This window comes from Callospermophilus lateralis, chromosome 9 (assembly GCF_048772815.1).
Source record: "Callospermophilus lateralis isolate mCalLat2 chromosome 9, mCalLat2.hap1, whole genome shotgun sequence".
Lineage (NCBI taxonomy): Eukaryota > Metazoa > Chordata > Mammalia > Rodentia > Sciuridae > Callospermophilus > Callospermophilus lateralis.
Window position 1 is genome coordinate 79,736,077 of NC_135313.1, and position 19,576 is coordinate 79,755,652.

The window sequence follows — 19,576 nt, forward strand, 5'->3', positions numbered from 1 at the left end:
TAGTTTGATTTGGATATATAATATTGAACCCACGCTAATAAAAAGGCCAACTATAAAATTTAAAATACAAACAAATTCTTGTAAGTTCAAACATTTACATAAAAATTTGTAGGGAAACTTTAGTCAGAAATCCATAAACATAAACTAGCAGCACACTTTATTTTTGTATGATTTTATTTCATTTTGTGTGATCTCTAATGTTACAATTGGATTAATTATTTGAGTGTGCATTTTTAATTCCTTCTAATTCTATTATTTCTACATAAGTTTTAAAAACCAGAAAGATTATAAAAATTATTTTCAGTTTTTTCAGTCCACATTTAGAGAGATTAGACAGAAAGACAGAAGAATAGGATCCAACAGAAGTAGAAAACTTGAATTAGGGAGTAACAAGAACTATGACTTTAAAAAAACATGCTGATATTTCTATTACAGGAAAAATCCCTATCACATAAACTAAAAACAGCTAGTATTAAAGATTCTTGAAACCTCTAAAATAAACATTGATGGTCTGTAGGTAATTTAATTCATAAAAAGTAATTTCATTCCTCTGCAGTTATTCTCTGATAATGACATCTGTCAGATATAAATAACTTCAGCAATTTTGCCTTTATTTGCTTGAAGAATATATTCTCATTTGAACTCTCTTACCTTACCTTCACTTAAACAAATCACAGAATTCTTCTGTATATCAGTGACATATCCTCTGAGAAGGAAATGAAGAAAACTATCCCATTTAAAATAATCTAAAAAAAAAAAAATAAGATACTTGGGAATCAACTTAACAAAAGAGATGAAAGATATATACAATGAAAACTACAGAATCCTAAGGAAAGAAATCAAAGAAGACCTTAGAAGATGGAAAGATCTACCTTGCTCTTTGATAGGCAGAATTTGTATTATCAATATGACCATACTACCAAAAGTACTATATAGATTTGATGCAATTCCGATCAAAATCCCAATGGCATTCCTCATAGAAATAGAAAAAGCAATCATGAAATTCATCTGGAAAAATAAGAGGCCCAGAATAGCTAAAGCAATCCTTAGCAAGAAGAGTGAGGCAGGTGGCATCACTATACCAGATCTTAAACTATACTACAGAGCAATAGTAACAAAAACAGCATGGTATTAGCACCAAACCAGACTGGTAGACCAATGTTACAGAATAGAGGATACAGAGACTAACCCACAAAATTACAATTATCTTATATTAGACAAAGGTGCCAAAAACTTGCATTGGAGAAAAGGTAGCCTCTTCAACAAATGATGCTGGGAAAACTGGAAATCCATATGCAACAAAATGAAATTAAACCCCTATTTCTCACCATGCACAAAATTCAACTCAAAGTGGATCAAGGACCTAGGAAATAAACCAGAGACTGTGTCTAATAGAAAAAAAAGTAGGCCCTGATCTTCATCATGTGGGACTAGGCCCCAACTTCCTTAATAAGACTCCTATAGAGCAATAATTAAAATTAAGAATCAATAAATGGGATGGATTCAAACTAAAAGTTTCTTCTCAGCAAAAGAAACAATCTGTAAGGTGAACAGAGAGCCTACATCCTGGGATCAAGATTTTATCCCTCACACATCAGATAGAGCACTAATCTCTAGGGTATATAAAAAACTCAAAAATGTAGTACCAAAAAAACAAATAACCCAATCAACAAATGGGGCCAAGGACATGAACAGAAACTTCTCAGAAGAGGATATGAGGATATTCAATAAATCAACAAATACATAAAAAAGTTCATCATCTCTAGCAATTAGAGAAATGCAAATCAAAACTACTCTAAAAGATATCATCACACTCTTGTCAGAATGGCAGCTATTATGAAGACAAACAACAATAAGTGTTGGCAAGGATGTGGAGAAAAAGGTACACTCTACGGTGCTGGTGGGACTGCAAATTGCTGCAGCCAATATGGAAAGCAATATGGAGATTCCTTGGAAATCTGGGAATGGAACCACCATTTGACCCAGCTATCCCTCTCCTTGGTCTATACCCAAAGGACTTAAAAGCAGCATACTAAAGGGACACCGCAACATCAATGTTTATAGCAGCACAATTCACAATAGCTAAACTGTGGAGCCAACCTAGATACCCTTCAGTGGATGAATGGATAAAAAAATGTGGCATATATACACAATAGAATTTTACTCAACAATAAAAGAGAATAAAATCATGGCATTTGCAGGTAAATGGATGGCACCGGAGAATGCTAAGTGAAGTTAGCCATCCCCCCCCCCCCCAAAAAAAAAAAAACAAAAAACAAATGCTAAATGTTTTCTCTGATATAAGGAAGCTGACTCATAGTGGGGTAGGGAGGGGGAGCATGGGAGGAGTAGAAGAACTCTAGATAGGGCAGAGGGGTGGGAGGGAAAGAAAGGGGGTAGGGGGTTAGCAAGGATGGTGGAATTCATAGACATCATTATCCAAAGTACATGTATAAAGACATGAATTGGTGTCAACATACTTTATATACAACCAGAGATGAAAAATTGTGCTGTATATATGTAATAAAAATTGTAATGCATTCTACTGTCATTTATTTTTTTAAAAAATCAATTAAAAAAAGCACAGAATTCATCAAAACTGCATATCCTTTTGAAAACAGATGGAATGCTTATCTCTGCTCTTACTAGTTATATGATTCCCCAAATCACCTGTGTTATTTCCAAAGTTATCTGAGCTGAAAATATTTGTTGGTCTGATTTAGAAATTTAATAAAATATTTTGTAAGTTGATGAAATACAATTATAAAATAATTGTATAATTATACAATTATAAACAAAGTTTTAACATCTAAGACTGAATGAGAAAAAAGGAGAATCCTGTAGATTGGGGGCTAGGCCCTAAAAATCTTTAATAATTTTGCATTTTGTTTATTGCTAATGTCTTTGAGTTTCCATTACTTTCTAAAGTGAAGATGTGTGTGTGGGGAGAGAGAGATTGACAGAATATATGATGTTACTGATGTAAAGATAATTTATACCAATTTTGGACTTTACTACAATCTATACAGTAATAAAGAGAAAGGTCTTGATCAAAAAGACTACTGGTTGAACATACATTTTTTTTCTATTATAAGTTAAAATAAAAATGTTTGGTTGCAAGTAGTTTTTATAATTCTGTTTTAATAAATCTTTAAAATTATTGGAACAACTAAAGTTCAGATTGTGTTGGATAAGAGATTTCCCCTTGCTTCCATAAAAGTAATACTTGTTTGTGACTGAAAGTCTAAAATTTCATGTTGAAAAGATGAAGCTGTTTGGAGTATGAGTTTTATTTTCATTCTAAAAAAACATTTTCATAAGAGTTAAGTATTGAATGAAAAATCTATTATCAAGAAATAAAAACTCTGAAAATACATAGCCTCATAGTATTATAAAAATAATTGCCATAAGATGATAGAATTAAAATAGGAAATTTATAAATTCACAATGGACATTTCTCTATTTGGTATAAGTAAACAAGCAGTTCTTAAAAAATGAGACATCTTCTATGTAAGAAATTAATAAAGATGCACAAGGTCTGAACTATATAACTAACATGTTTGGTCTACTGGAAATATACAGAGAACTATAAAAATCTGTAAGAATTATAGATATATATTTTAAAAAAGCAACAAGGGAGAGGAGAAAAATTAAGATCAGTATGTTGGTTAATAGCATAAATTCTGGATTTACACTTATAGGGATTAAAATCCGACCTCTGCTCCATGATGTGTGACTTAGACCATGTTAGTTTTCTGATCCTCAGTTTCTTATCTGTGTTAGTTTTCTTATCCTCAGATAAGCTATTCTTTGCATGAAGAGAGTAATTTGCATCATTGCAACTTCTATGTAAGGCTGGCATTATTTCAAATTATAAATTTTTTAAACATAAAAAAACCCAACCAATATTTGGATATTGGAGCTGTATTATTTAAGATACAGAAAATGGAATTTTATCTGTAATAAAGGTCTCTATGAAGTTAAAAGGTGTAGAGTATATAAATATAAGGGGAGGAAGGAAAGAAACTGGGCACATAAGAGGCAGGAGAAATAATTTGACCGATAGACGTCAAATGTTGGAAAAACAAAAACAAACTCATGAAAGGCTGGGTTTTGGCTCAGCAAATGCGTGGCATATGTGAGGCATTGGGCTTGATTCTCAGCACTGGATACAAATAAATACATACATAAATAAATAAAATAAAGATCCATCAACAACAAATAAAAATATTAAAAAACCAAATTCATGAGAAAGCAATTAAATGCTCATGTAAATAAAGGGAAAAGAAAAATAATTCATATCAGGTCAGAAATTGCTGATATCATAATGAGCTATTGTACTTTTGAATATCTTCCCCAGTCTCATATAAGAGTTAGAATAAATCAAGTTTTAAGGTAAAGGATGGTATATGTGTGTGTGTATGTATACATATACATTTATGTTTACATTTATATTTAAAAGATGTAGGTACATGATAGAAATTAGGAGAAATAACTCAAACTTACCTAGGATGGAGAAGGCCCAATTTCGCTGGGACATGCATAGGAAAAGGTAAGATCTTCTGGAAAGGTTGATAGAAATGGGTACCTCCACAGATGTTTATGTGGAATTGGATTGATCTTGAATATTTTGTAGGACAAATAACTCTTATATGAGGTATAATTAGTAAGAATAAAGACTGTTAATCTTAAAGTCAATACTACTACTTACTCAGAAAACCTGAACTAAAAATTAGAACCACTTAGAAAGGTATTAGAGGGTCACTGGATACAATATTAATATACAAAAGTAGGAAGGAAAATTGCCCTATCCAATAGCAAAATATGGTAAAAGTTGAAGTATTGGTGCAGAAATAGGGAAATCAAATAAAAGAAGAGCATGGTCACAAATAACCCATAGATAAACAAATTTACTTCACCATAGCATGGCATTTTAAGGATGGTACATATCAGTGGAGTGGAAAAGGAATGATAAATTTAATACATGTATTAGGAGTGACTGTATATCCATTTGGGAAAAAAAAAGAGTTCTGTAAGTGATGTAATTCACAAAAATGAATTCCAGATGATTCATGACTTAAGTAAAAAGCAAAAATAAAAAAAGCAAAAGCAAAAGTAAAAGTAAATCTAAAATATAATGGTTGTGCAACTGATGTGATTCTGCAATCTGTATACGGGTAAAAATGGGAGTTCATATCCCACTTGAATCAAAGTGTGAAATATGATATATCAAGAACTATGTAATGTTTTGAACAACCTACAATAAAAATTAATTAAAAAAAGAAAACATAAAAGAATACATTTAACTTTGTTGAATTTATGAAGGTTTACTAAAACAAATATAAAAAGAAAATGCCATAATGAAAAAGACTGGTAAATTTTACTACATAAAAACTTAAAATTTCTGTTCAGCAAAACAACCATAACAAAGAAACAAATAAACTCCTAAAAGTCAACTGATGGTTTGGGAAAAATTTTCTGCAACACAGATAAAAGTCAAAGTGTAAATATTAATTGGAATGTCCAAAAAACACCTGTAAGTCAATAAGAAAAGATAAATGTCCTCCCTTCTGCATGAACAGACGGAGAAGAAATGCAAAAAGGCCAATAAACATAAGAAATGTTGCCCCCTCCATCTTAGTAGTAATCAGCAAATGCAAAATAAAGCAATAAAGAAGTAGTGCCTTTTAATCATAAGATCAGTATCTACATTAATTTAAGAAATATATATCCTTTGAAACAATTCCCCTTCTTTAATATATGTGAAAAACAATCAAATATGTGCACAAAGAAGAGTTATGAAAATGATATTTTCTACAGCATTGGTCATTAGAGTGAAAAATATGAAACAACCTAAATTCCTACTAGAGACTAAACAAATCATAGTATATTCACACTATGGAACAGAACACACATCCAGAATAGGTAGTTTTGTAGATGTATGGTAGGATTTCTTAGATTTGCTCACTGTCCAGTGAAATGACTTGAAGAACATTTTTTTAATGTAAAAACATTTGAGTGACATTTAAATATCCCACACAAGGTTGTAGTACTTTAGTATTGATAAATGGTGAAATTGGTTTTTTTTTACATGAAATACCTTTAATTTCTTTCTTTCTTTTTTTTTTTTTTTAAAGAGAGAGAGTGTGTGTGTGTGTGTGTGTGTGTGAGAGAGAGAGAGAGAGAGAGAGAGAGAGAGAGAGAGAGAGAGAGAATTTTTTTTTTAATATTTATTTTTTAGTTATTGGCAGGCACAACATTTGTGTTTGTATGTGGTGCTGAGAATCGAACCCGGGCCACACGCATGCCAGGCGAGCGCGCTGCCGCTTGAGCCACATCCCCAGCCCCTAATTTCTTTTTTTTAAAAATTGGTTGTTCAAAACATTACAAAGCTCTTGACATATCATATTTCATACATTAGATTCAAGTGGGTTATGAACTCCTATTTTTACCCCAAATACAGATTGCAGAATCACATCAGTTACACATCCACATTTTTATATAATGCCATATTAGTAACTGTTGTATTCTGCTACCTTTCCTATCCTCTACTATCCCCCCTCCCCTCTCCTCCCATCTTCTCTCTCTACCCCATCTGCTGTAATTTAATTCTCTCCCTTGCTTTTTTTTTCCCTTTCCCCTCACGACCTCTTATATGTAATTTTGTATAACAATGAGGGTCTCCTTCCATTTCCATGCAATTTCCCTTTTCTCTCCCTTTCCCTCCCACCTCATGTCTCTGTTTAATGTTAATCTTTTCCTCCTGCTCTTCCTCCCTGCTCTGTTCTTTGATATAATGAGAGCAACTAAGAACAGAAATACCTTTAATTTCTGACCTTTACATCTTGGGCGACCTAGTAAAAGTATTCTTTGTATTTTAGTCATTAGATACTAAAACCAAATAATTATATGGCATGTTCCCTTAAAGCGTATGGAATAACTTGGACAACACTTGAGAGATTCACTTGAGTGACATGAAGCAATCAAAGTATTTAGAAAGGACAAAATAATGATTATTTTAGGCAATCTCTGCAAGTTGAATATTCACTTAAAACAAATTTTAACACATTATATACAGGTATATGAGGTCTAATTACTCAATTAAATACCATTTTGCTATGCTTATTAACATGGATTTTGACATGTCATAGCAAAAAAAAAAAAAAAAAAAAAATCCTAGACCATGACATTGAAGGTGTTATGGAGACATTTGACTTTATTTTATTAAATAAATGTCCTTGGAATTCTTCAGCTTAAAATTCAGAGTTTTTCCTTAATGACTTAAAATACTTAAAAATTTTTTTTTGCACCAATACAGAATGAAAACATGACAATGACCTTGATGCTAACATTGAGCACACCAATGTGTTATATCTGAGTTTCAATAATACTCAGCATAAGAAACTCTGGGAATCTGGAATGAGTTGGAGGTTAAAAAGCTAAGTTGGCTTAGGAGGCTTAAGGAACATTAGGAGATGAAATGATGCAAACAATTTTTTTCTCTGGGTAAATCAATCTAATGTTAATGAAAAAATTTCCATGGCAACCTGAAACAGAAGCAATGATATAGAATAAAAAGATAAGGATTTCTTTTTTTCTAAGTATAGTATCATTTGAAGAATGTGTTTTTAATTGCAGCTTTTTGTTTTAAACACAAATAGGTTATGTTTTAATATTTTTTAATAGTTCTTAAGATGGATACTTGTGAGTCAGAGAAACCAATCATCTGATAAACCAGTCTCTAATGACCTATACAAAGTCTCTGAAATAGGTTACATAATATTTTGGAAGAATATATTAATTCTGGCTCATGGCTGAGCAATATTGCTAGATATTGACTTGTTCATTTTATCAAAAAAATACAAAATGGAATCAGAAACAGATGTTGACATATAAATAATCTATTAAGCACTGTTAGAAACTATAGAATATTACCAAAGTTTTGTACTCAAAAAGAAGAGGGACAAATGAAGGGAACATACCAATTTGATAAGAAAATAATCCTGAAACCCTCACGCTTCAAATTTAGATATTAAAGTTCTTATTAATAATGAACAATTAAATCTAAAGACATGTCTGCAATAATTCTAATGTTTTAAGCATGAACACTTCAATAAACAACTATAGTGATAATCTGCATATTTTAAGCATGAACAGTTCAATACACAATATCATTTTTGAAAAAAAGTTAGGATATTATAATACATGCCTGTGACTTAACAGTATTGTGTGACTAATGCAGAATTTTAAAAAGATAAAATACCATACTATTCATATTTTCAATTATGGTTTTATACCATGTATTGCTAAAGATTTCAATACTATATAAACTGCATTTTAAGAAACTATTTGTTCTTTTTAGATATATATGACAGTAGCATATATTTTGGCATATTGTATATATGTGGAGTATAACTTATTCTAATTAGGATCCTATTCTTGTGGTTGTACTTGATGTTGAATTACCCTGATTATGGATTCATATATAAGGATAGGAAAGTTATGTCTGATTAATTCTACTGTCTTTCCTATTCCTCTCTCCCTTCCTTCCCTTTGTTCTTCTTTGTCTAATCCAATGGACTTCTATTCTTTTCCTCTCACCCTTCTATGTTATGGGTTAGCATACACATATGAAATTTTTGAAACTGTTACATTCAGCCTTTGGTTTATTTGGGACTGGCTCCATTTTTCTAAAAAATTCTTAGCAGCCTCAATCTTTTTATATCTACCTATTATCTATGTATATATTTGAGAGCTGATGAAAAATTTTACATTACTAAGTCTGCATCAGTCTAACAAATACAAGAGGAAGACTTGCTGAAAATGACTAAAAATGATATTATATTTAATAAAATGCATACTATAAGATTATAATGTTAATGTTAATCTTTTTAATATTATTTAGCAATGGATTCACAAGATTAACAGGGTAACATTGAATCAGAAATTCAGATAATGAGGATTTTATATCACGTATATGTCCTTTCCCCATCACTGGACTTTAATACTTCAGTATTAAAGAAAATATTAATTGAAAATTCAATTTTGCTATAAGTTTCATAATTTATTTGTGTTTGTTCACTCATCCATTCAACAACATATGAGCTAAGTATAAACTTGAATAAAGTTATTTAAATATTTCATTAGGGCCTACTATGGGGATATTATAAAGAACAATAGAGATCTAGATCCTGCTTTTCTGAAGCTTACATCATAGTAGTAGACATAGTTCAAAAACCAGTAAATAAATATATAAACAAAATAATTGAAGATCATGTTAGGTGTGATGAAAGAATTAAATAAGGCCCCAGAAAGAATATAGGTGAGGGGTAGGAAAGAACTCTTTTAGATGGGTAGAAAGTCCTCTCTGAGGAGGTGACATTCAAGCCAAATAGTGAGAAAGAAGCTGACCATGAGAGAAGAATTAGGGAAAAGTACTCCAGGCAAAGAAAACTGCCTGCAAAACACTCAAGAGTTAGACAAAATTTGGGTATGTTCTGGAAACCAAGGGAAGAGATGCAGCATTATGGTGTATAACTGCAGTGTAATGAGAGAAAGGGGAATGGCATGAGATGAGGTTGGAGAAATAGGAAGGGAAGGAATCCTGTAGGGCCCTATTTGTTACCATTATGTTTTGGTTTTTATTTTAACTGCAATGAGAAGCCATCAAAAAAGTATAATCAGAGGAGGGACAAAGCCTTATTTGTACTTTAGGAATGTATCTTTTATTGCTGTGTTGAGAATAGATTGGGTAAAGCAATCTATTAGAAGACTTTGGGACTTTTAAAAGCTGACATCTGATTTTAGATGCATTGCTCACAACTCTCTCTTAAAACAGCATCTTTGTATTAATTTTGATCATTAACAGCAGGCATTGTTGGAATACTGGGAATATTTTCTTGAGATTATAAAAGCCCAAGAAGTGAACACTGGGAGTGGTCACACAGTTATTTTACACTGGATAAAAAACATAGTTCAGAGTTTTCAAAGCCAGCTCAAAGTACATGACCATCATCTGTTATACAGATGACAAAGAAGGGTTTTTGAAATTCTTACATAATGGTAACAAATAAGGACCTAGAGGATATTAAGGTGGGGGAAAGAGGACACTCTGAATATACAACAAGCCTAGGCACAAAGATGAAAAAGAGAGATATAGATGATCTATATAGGCTCAAGTGATTGCAAAGGGAGTTTTCTGACTGACTCAGGTATAAAAAGGACATGTTTCAAAAATAAAAGGAAGGCATACAGTCTAAGAATTGGCCCTTTAGGCCAATTTGATTTGACCTCTGAATATTTCCTTGACCTTATTTTGTATTACTCTCATCTTCACAGATGACTCTCCAGTCATGCTGTCCTTTCCAACCTTGAATACATCAAAACTACTCTTTATTTTGGATTTCCAAAGTTGCTGTTCTATCTTCTGTAATACTCCTTCAGCTCTTCTCTTGGCTGCTATTGCTCATTACTTCATTAACTCATCAAGTTAGAGTGGAACACTCAGAAGTACCTTGCTTAGTAGAGGGGATAAGTAGACTTAGACTAAACACTATTCTGATACTCAATGCTAACTTTTTAGCTCAAATGTCACCTTAAAATTAATGCTATTTCTTTCATTGCAGATATTCCTAACTAAAATAATTTAATGTATTTATTGCCATTTTTCCATTAGAATTTAATAAAGGATCAATAATTTTGTCTGCCCTTTATATGACATTATGTCCAGTGCCTAGCCCAGCATCTGGCATATTATATGACCTTAAAAAAAGTATCTATTGAGCAGAGAGAAGATGGCTGATTGGAGAAAAGAAGCAGGTCCCAGCATTTCCTCAGCACCAGACCTACAAAGAGGGAAGACTGCTCTTCAGCGAGGTAACTAAGGATTTCCACTCAATACTGAACTATAAAAAGAATTCATAGAGCTATAGAAATTTGGTAACTTAAATATGAGATAACTACCTTAGAGATGCGCCAACTCTGGCTGCCAGCAGCAGCAGCAGCAGCAGCAGGAGAAGAAGAAGAAGAAGAAGAAGAAGAAGAAGAAGAAGAAGAAGAAGAAGGGAGTGGGGAGCTCAGAAAAAACAGATATGTGGCTGGTGGATGACGAAATTAAAAAATAAAGAAAATTGACTCGGCAAAGTAAGTGGTTTATAGAAGAAGGCTGATTTTAATGAACACAGAGTTGGTTAGGGGAAACATGGCAGTAAAACAAATGCAAAGTGTTTTGCGGGGCAAAATCATTACAAAGGGGTGGAAAGCCCTCTGTGGGGTACAGAACACACCAGTGTGTGAGAAAAATGTTCCTGGGCATTGAAAGCTGTCCCTGCATAGTATGCATATTTGTGAACAGATATGGTACTGGGAATTCTCAAAGAAAGTTACAAGAAGCCAGCTAAAAAATTCCCAGAGGGTGCCTGAACCAGAGAGACTGAAATGGGCACAAAACAGGCACATTTTAAAATTTCTTCATTCACCATATTTTACCTGGATATTCAGTCTCTGGATCCCAAGGGAGAATATTTTCATAATAGCTAGCATCCCATCCCATAAAAGTTATTGCGAAGATACTCATTATGACCACAAAAATGTATATGCACAACAGGGTGAATACCTGGTAATTCACATCCATAGTGGTGAATGTGAAAACTGTGGAAGATTTGTCCCTATACCCTAAAAGCTGATTTTATTGGAAGCCCTAGAGATCCAGAAGTCAAGCAGAGATTGGCAGTTCCACAACAATAGAGGCATGGACCAAATCTTGAATACCTACCAAGAAAGTTCTAAAACCCACCAAAATCCAAACTCCCAACAATTGGAAACTCCAATCTAGAACTCTGCATTACCCCTGCTATAGGATTACACAATTCATCAGTACTGACCAGTCTATCCCAATCAATAGTGGGAGATTGGAACCTGGGAGCTACTATACTCTGCACTTAGCTGAGGAGCACAAAAACAGTGGCCAAAAATACAGAGCCGAAAATAAATAAAAAGAATGAAAATCCATCCCTGCCAATAGATTTGACTACTGCAGAGGAAACAAGTCCTCTATCACTCATTAAGAGGGGAGGGGAGGAGGGGATAGGAAGGGCAGCACAATACAATAGACACTAGTATGGCCCTATGTATAAATGTGGCTGTATAACCAATGTGATCCTGCAATCTGTACACGTGGAAAAATAAGATTAAGATTATGTACCCCATTTGAGTCAAATGTATGATATGTCAAGATCATTGTAATGTTTTGAGCAACTAATAAAAAATTAAAAAAAAAAAGAAGAGGAAGGAAGGGGACAGGAGGGGAGGGAACAGAAGAGCAGGGGATGGGGAGAAGGAAAAAAAAAGATTTTTTTCTATTTCTTTCTTCTTCTTTTTTCCCCCTCCATTGTTCCATTGTTTTAGTCTTTCTAAATTTTAATGTTTTTAAAAAATTTTTTGGAAACATCAATTCATGTTATTGTCTTATTCTTCACTCATTTTCATCATGCATGATTTTGTGTATATATGAGTGTGCATATGTGGTTGTGAATGTTCTTTGCATGAATAGGTTTAAAAATATACATATATGTTCACATAACTTTACATACACATTAATATCTTTCTCCTGCACATGTTTATTATTTAGCCTAGATTAGACTTAGGTGGGGCAAAATTACATGAGGGTTTGAGTTGTTTTGATCTTACATTTGCTGATTCATTCATAACTACATTCTGGGCCCTCCTATCTCCCCTTCTTCACTATCTTCATCCTGCAGGATGAATTTCCTATTTGTTCCTCCTGGGTTTCTTTTTTTCATTACTTTCAATTAAATTTTTATTCCTTCTTCACTTTTTAATATTTATTTTTTAGGTGTAGATGGACACAACACAATGCCTTTATTTTTATGAGGTGATGAGAATCAAACCTGGGTCCTGCCCATGCTAGGCGAGTGCTCCACCGCTGAGCCACAATCCCAGCCCTATTCCTTCTTCTTATTGCTTATACCTGCTACCTATATACTGCTTCTCCTATGATCACTTTTCAAACACCTATTTTCTCTTATTTAAAACACTGTAATCCCACTAAATAATAGAAATTATATAATTTATGTAATTCCTACCCAATTTGTTATTGTGATTATTAAAACATGGACAAAATAGTAGACACCTGTTATCAAATGTCTGATCTAGTTCAGGTTTTTTTTTTTGTTGTTGGTATTGTTGTTAAATGCTGATCCTACCAATCCTATATAGGTGGCAATGAGTGTTAGTGGACATTCATCTTAAGGCTGTACATCTGTTGCTAAAATTCCTGGCTTCCCCTTCTAAGAGGTGCTGGAAAGAGACTAGGACACTTCAAGATCACACAGCAGAAATCCTACTGCTGAAAAATACTCATCTCAGTCAAACAATAGTAAATCTCATTTATTACATGATGTAGGCCCACCTGAGCCTCAACATTACTCCAACTCAAAGAACCAAGGAGTCAAAACCCCCAAACCAATAATTAGAACCTCAGGTCCCACCACTTGATATCTATTCATATATCAAAAACAGAGAGAAGTCCCAGGACAAATAAGCTAACTACACAAAAAAAGGACATACATAATAAACAGGAAGGGGAATTCATCTCAACTGATGCACAAGTCCAAGACCTCTGAAAACATGAGGAAACAGGAAAACAAATCACACCTTCTCAAATTCACAATCCCCCAACAAAGGATTCCACTGATATAGATATAGACAAAATCACAGAAAAAGACTATAAAAAAACTGATTATTAAAATGTTCAATGAACTAAAAGAAGATCTAAGGAAGAAATTAAGAAAGCAAATATAGGAGATAAAAAAACACTTCAACAAAGAAATAGAAAAATTGAAAAAAAAAAAGAGAACTAGAAATGAAAGACACAATCAATCAAATTAAAAATTCACCTGAGCCAGGCATGGTGGCATATGCCCATAATCCAGGGACCTAGGAGGCTGAGGTAAGAGGATTACAAGTTCAAAGCCAGCCACAGCAATTTAGTAAGGCCCTAAGCAACATAGTCAGATCCTGTCTCAAAATAAAAAATAAGAAGGACTAGGGATATAACTCAGTAATTAAGCACCCCTGGATACAATCTGTGGTACTATCCTGCCCCCATTCACTTGAAAACCATCACTAACAGATTAGATTGCATAAAAAATAGAACTTCAGCCCTTGAAGATGGAAATCCAGACCTTGAAGACAGAGTACATGAACTAGAATACACAAAATGCAATAAAGCGAAAAAATGATAAACCATGAATCAGAATATACAAGAACTCTGGGACAACATCAAGAGACCAAACCTGAGAATCTCTGGGATAGAAGAGAACATGGAGATGCAAGCTAAAGGCATTAAAAACATTTTAAATGAGAAAGTTACAGAAACTTTCCCTATATCAGAATGAGACAGACAACCACATAGAGGCAATTTATAGGACCCCAAATAGACCTGATCACAAAGAAGTTCTGTAAGACATACCACATTAAAAATGCCTAATAGAAAATAAGGAAAGAATATTGAAAGCTGTAAGAGAAAAACATCAGGTCACATTTAGGGGCAAATCAATAAGGCTCACTTCTGATTTCTCAGTTCAGCTGCTAAAATCAAGGAGGGCCTGGAATGAGATATTACAAGCTCTAAAAGAAAACAATTGGCAAGCCAAGCTTGCTACATCCAACAAAGCTCAGTCTCAAATTTCAGGGAAAATAAAACTTTGTATGACAGGAATAAACTTTTAAAAGAATTCATGACCACCCAGCAAGCATTACAAAGAATATTCAGAGATAAAGTGCACATATAGGCACCTCAAAACAAACCACAGAGTTCCCAAGTAGAGGAAGATCAATAGAAGAGTGATCCACTAAATGAGAATCAAGACAGGATTGAGTACAGCAAAAAAGTAAAATGATAGGAAACCACAAACATATATCAACACTAGTACAGAATGTTAATAATATCAACCTCCAATTAAGAGACACGGGTTAACAGAATTGATAAAAGAACAAGATACAACTATATGCTGCTTACAAGAGACTTATAGGCAAAGACTCACAGGCTGAAGGTAAAAGGATGGGAAAAAAAAATCCCACTGAAATGGACCCCCAAAACAAGCATGAGTAGCTGTTTTCATCTCTGACAAAGCACCTTTCAAGAAAAAATTAATCAGATGAGATAAAGAGGAAAATCCATTGAGATATAATGATAGCAAATATTTGTGTTCCAAATGTCAGTGTATCCAATTTCATAAAGAAATACTCCTTGCCATTAAATATTTTATAGACCTCAATACAGTAATACTGGGAGATTCAACACACATTTATCACCAATAGACAGTTTAATGGACCTAACAGGTATCTACAGAATTTTCACTTCCAATCAGCTGAATTTATCTTTTCTCAGTAGCTCAGGGAATATTTCCCAAAATAGACCATATTTTAGGTGACAATGTATATCTTAGCAAATTAAAAAAATATCTATGATCCAATACATACTATCAGATGATAATGAAATGAAACTAGAATTCAACAGCAAGAAAACAATAGAGGGCTGGGGTGGTGGCTCAGTGGTAGAGCACCCGCCTAGCATGTGCAAGGCACTGGGTTCGATTCTCAGCACCATATAAAAATAAATAAAATAAAGGTCCATTGACAAATAAAAAATAAAAAAAGAAAATAATAGAAACCACATAAACTTGGAGATTGAACAATACTCTTTTAAATGAAGAATGGATCAAAGAAGTAATGACTGATTAGTAGAAATCAAGAAATTCTTGGAAACAAAGGAGAACAGAGATACAACATATTGAAATGTATGGGATAGTATGAAAGCAGTTCTAAGAATTAAATTTATAGCATTGAGTGCCTATATTAAAAAATAGATCCGAATAGATCTTATGCTTCACCTAAAGTCCTTAGAAAAAGAGTAACATGAATTTCATAATCAGTAGAAGACAGGAAATAATTAAGATCAGAGCTGAAATCAATGAAATCGACAATAAGAAGACAATACACAAGACAAATGCAATGAAGAGTTTGTTCTTTGAAATGATAAGTCCAGATTGAAAGGCTGCCCTTTTAGAAAGGCCATCCCATGTCACACAGCCCCCTAGCCCAGAGAAAGGCCTGCCCCACAGCCTCACACCTGGTGCCCTCTATGCCATTGCAGGGAGGCACACCTTGCACTAGGATTTCTTATTCACCAAAGTGTGGCTCTACAGCCCAACATCAGGATACAAATAGACATGAGGCTTCTGCCACCATGAAACTGGGATATCGCTGCTTCTATCAAGGGACAACAATAAGGACCTAGTAAGATTGGTTGCCTATCTCTTGTCTCTCTTACTAACAGCCAACTTCTTATGATTACCCTTTCACTAGTCATATAATCTAATACCTCTATATTCTCACATCCTACCTCATAAACATCTTAGCCAACTCCCCAATCCCCCATTCTACCATTAGAAACTGTAAACCATTAGGCAAACCTATTGACTATATGACTCAACTCATCATTTCTGATTATAGTGACAAACTGTAAATGAAAAAATAGAAGCTAACTGATCTATGGCTGCACGTTGGGTACATTGAATGCTGTAATATTGATTTCCCCCTTAAAGGCAAGGTATTGGTAACCTGCAGGGACACCATAAGACAACAGGGCCTAAGCTATAATACCTTGGATCTATCCTACAAGAGAGGAAGACACATGGACATCATGAAAAAACAAGGGAGGAAAGTGCCCCGAACAAACTAAGATACTACAACAATAGAATCCATAGATAACGAAGTAGATGAAATGTCAGAGAAGGACTTCAGAATATATATAACTAAAATGATTTGGGGATTAAAGAATGACCTAAGTGAGCAGATACAGGCAAAAATGGATCACTCCAACAAGAGATAAGAAAACAAATCCAGGTGACCATGGATCACACCAAGAAAGGGATAAGAGAGCAAATACAGGTAGCAAGAGATTACTTCATGAAAGAGAGATTCTGAAAAACAAACAAACAACAGAAATACTTGAAATGAAAGAAACAGTAATCCAAATAAAAAACTCAATAGAAAGCATTACCAACAGACTAGATCACTTGGAAGACAGGACCTTAGACAAAGAAGACAAAATATACAATCTTGAAAATAATGTTGACTTCACAGTAAAGATGATAAAAAACCATGAACAGAATGAATATTCAAGAATTATGGGACACCATAAAAAGACCAAATTTAAGATTTACTGGGATAGAGGAAGGTTCAGAGTTTTAAACCAAAGGAATGCACAACTCTTCAATGAAATAGTATTAGAAAATTTCCCAAGCATGAAGAATGAATTGGAAAATAAAATACAAGAGGTCTATATGACACTAAATGTACGAAATTACAACAGATGTACACCAAGACACATTATAATGAAAATGCCTAGCATACAGAATAAGGATAGAATTTGAAAGGCTGCAAGAGAGAAAAATCAGATTACATATAAGGGAAGACCAATTTGGATCTCAGCAGAGTTTTCAACCCAGACCCTTAAAGCAAGGAGATCCTGGAACAACATATACCAAGCTCTGAAAGATAATGTATGCCAACCAAGAATCTTATATCCAGCAAAATTAAGCTTCAGATTTGATGACAAAATAAAAACCTTCCATGATAAAGCTAAAAGAATTTACAGCAAGAAAGCCTGCACTTCAGAACATTCTTGGCAAAATATTCCATGAGGAGGAAATGAAAAAAAAAAACAAACAAACAATGAAAATCTTCAAAGGGAAGAACTACAATAAAGGAAAAGCCAACAAAGGAGAAAAAAAATCAAGTTAAATAACAAAAAATGATCGGAAATACAAATCATGTTTCAATAATAAACCTAAACGTTAATGGCCTAAACTTAACAGTCAAAAGACATTGACTGGTAGATTGGATTTAAAAAAAAAAAAAAAAAAAAAACACCCAACAAAATGCTGCTTTCAAGAGACTCATAGGAAGAGATATCCACAGAATGAAGGTGAAATGTTGGGATAACATATACCATTCACATGGTGTGTGTAAACAAGCAGGGTTTCCATCCTCATATCAAATAAAGTTGAATTCAAGCCAAAGTTAATCAAAAGGGATAAAGATGGACATTCCATATTCCTTAAGGGAACCATACATCAACAAGACATAAACAATGGAGCATCTACGTTTATCAATCAAACTCTTCTCAAGTTCAAGAGTCAAATAGACCACAACACAATAATTCTGGGTGACTTTAACACACCTCTTTGATCACTAGATAGATCTTCCACACAAAAGCTAAACAAATAAACTATAGAACTCAATAATATAGTCAATAACTTAGACTTAACTGACATATATAGAATATTTCATCCTTCAACGAGCAAATAAACTTTCTTCCCAGTAGCAGGATCTTTCTCTAAAATAGACTATATATTATTCCACAGAGCAACACTTATTAAATACAAAAAGTAGAGATACTACCTGTATTTTATCAGACCACAAAGCAATGAAATTAAAAATAAATTACAAAATAAAAAATAAAAACTACTCCAACACCTGGAGACTAAATAATATGCTACTGAATGAACAATGGGTTGCAAAAGACATCAAAGAGGAGGTTAAAAAATTCTTAGAAGTAAATGAGAACACTGATATAACATATCAAAAGCTCTGGGACACTACAAAATACTAAGAGGAAAGTTCACTGCATGGAATTCATTCCTTAAAAGATAAAAAAGTCAATAAATAAATGATCTAACATTATATCTCAAAGTCCTAGAAAAAGAAGAACAAACCAACACCAAAAGCAGTAAAAGACAGGAAATAATTAAAATCAGAGCTGAAATCAATAAAATTAAAACAAAAGAAACAACTGAAAAACTGACAAAACAAAAAGTTGGTTCTTTTAAATAATAAATAAAATTGACAGACACTTAGCTATGCTAACGAAGAGAAGGAGAGAGAAAACTCAAATTACTAACGTGCTGAAAAAGGTAATATCATAAGGGACACCACAGAAATACAGAAGATAATTAGAAATTATTTTGAAAACTTGTACTCTAATAAAATAAAAAATATTGAAGGCATCAGCAAATGTCTAGAGTCATATGATTTTCCCAAATTGAAGGATGAAATATACAATTTATACAGATAAATTTCAAACAGTGAAATAGAAGACACCATCAGAATAGTCCACAACCAATCAGAAGCCTACCAATCAAGAAAAGCCCAGGACCTAATGGATACACAGCCAAGTTCTACAAGACCTTTAAAGAAGAACTAATACCAATACTCTCCAATTTATTTCAGGAAATAGAAAAAGAAGAAGCACTTCCAAACTCATTCTATGAGGCCACTATTACCCTGATTCCAAAACCAGGCAAAGACACATCAAAGAAAGAAAACTTCAGACCAGTATCTCTAATGAACATAGATGCAAAAATTCTCAATAAAATTCTGGCGAATCAAATACAAAAACATATCAAAAAGATAGGGGCACCATCATCCCAGAGATGTAAGGTTGGAAATCAATAAATGTAATTCATCACATCAATAGACTTAAAGATAG

General features: G+C 33.4%; 1 protein-coding gene across 6 annotated transcripts in view; it reads right to left on the reverse strand.

The window, feature by feature from the left end:
• Mbd5 (methyl-CpG binding domain protein 5) overlaps positions 1–19,576 on the reverse strand; it is a 406,311-nt gene that overhangs the window by 72,522 nt on the left and 314,213 nt on the right. Inside the window, exon 5 of one of the 6 annotated variants that reach the window (XM_076866535.2) lies at positions 657–746. The exons of the other annotated variants lie outside the window; for them this stretch is intronic. The gene's annotated coding sequence lies outside the window, so the exon portion shown is untranslated. The remainder of the gene's footprint in view (positions 1–656; positions 747–19,576) is intronic. 6 annotated transcript variants of the gene reach the window in all.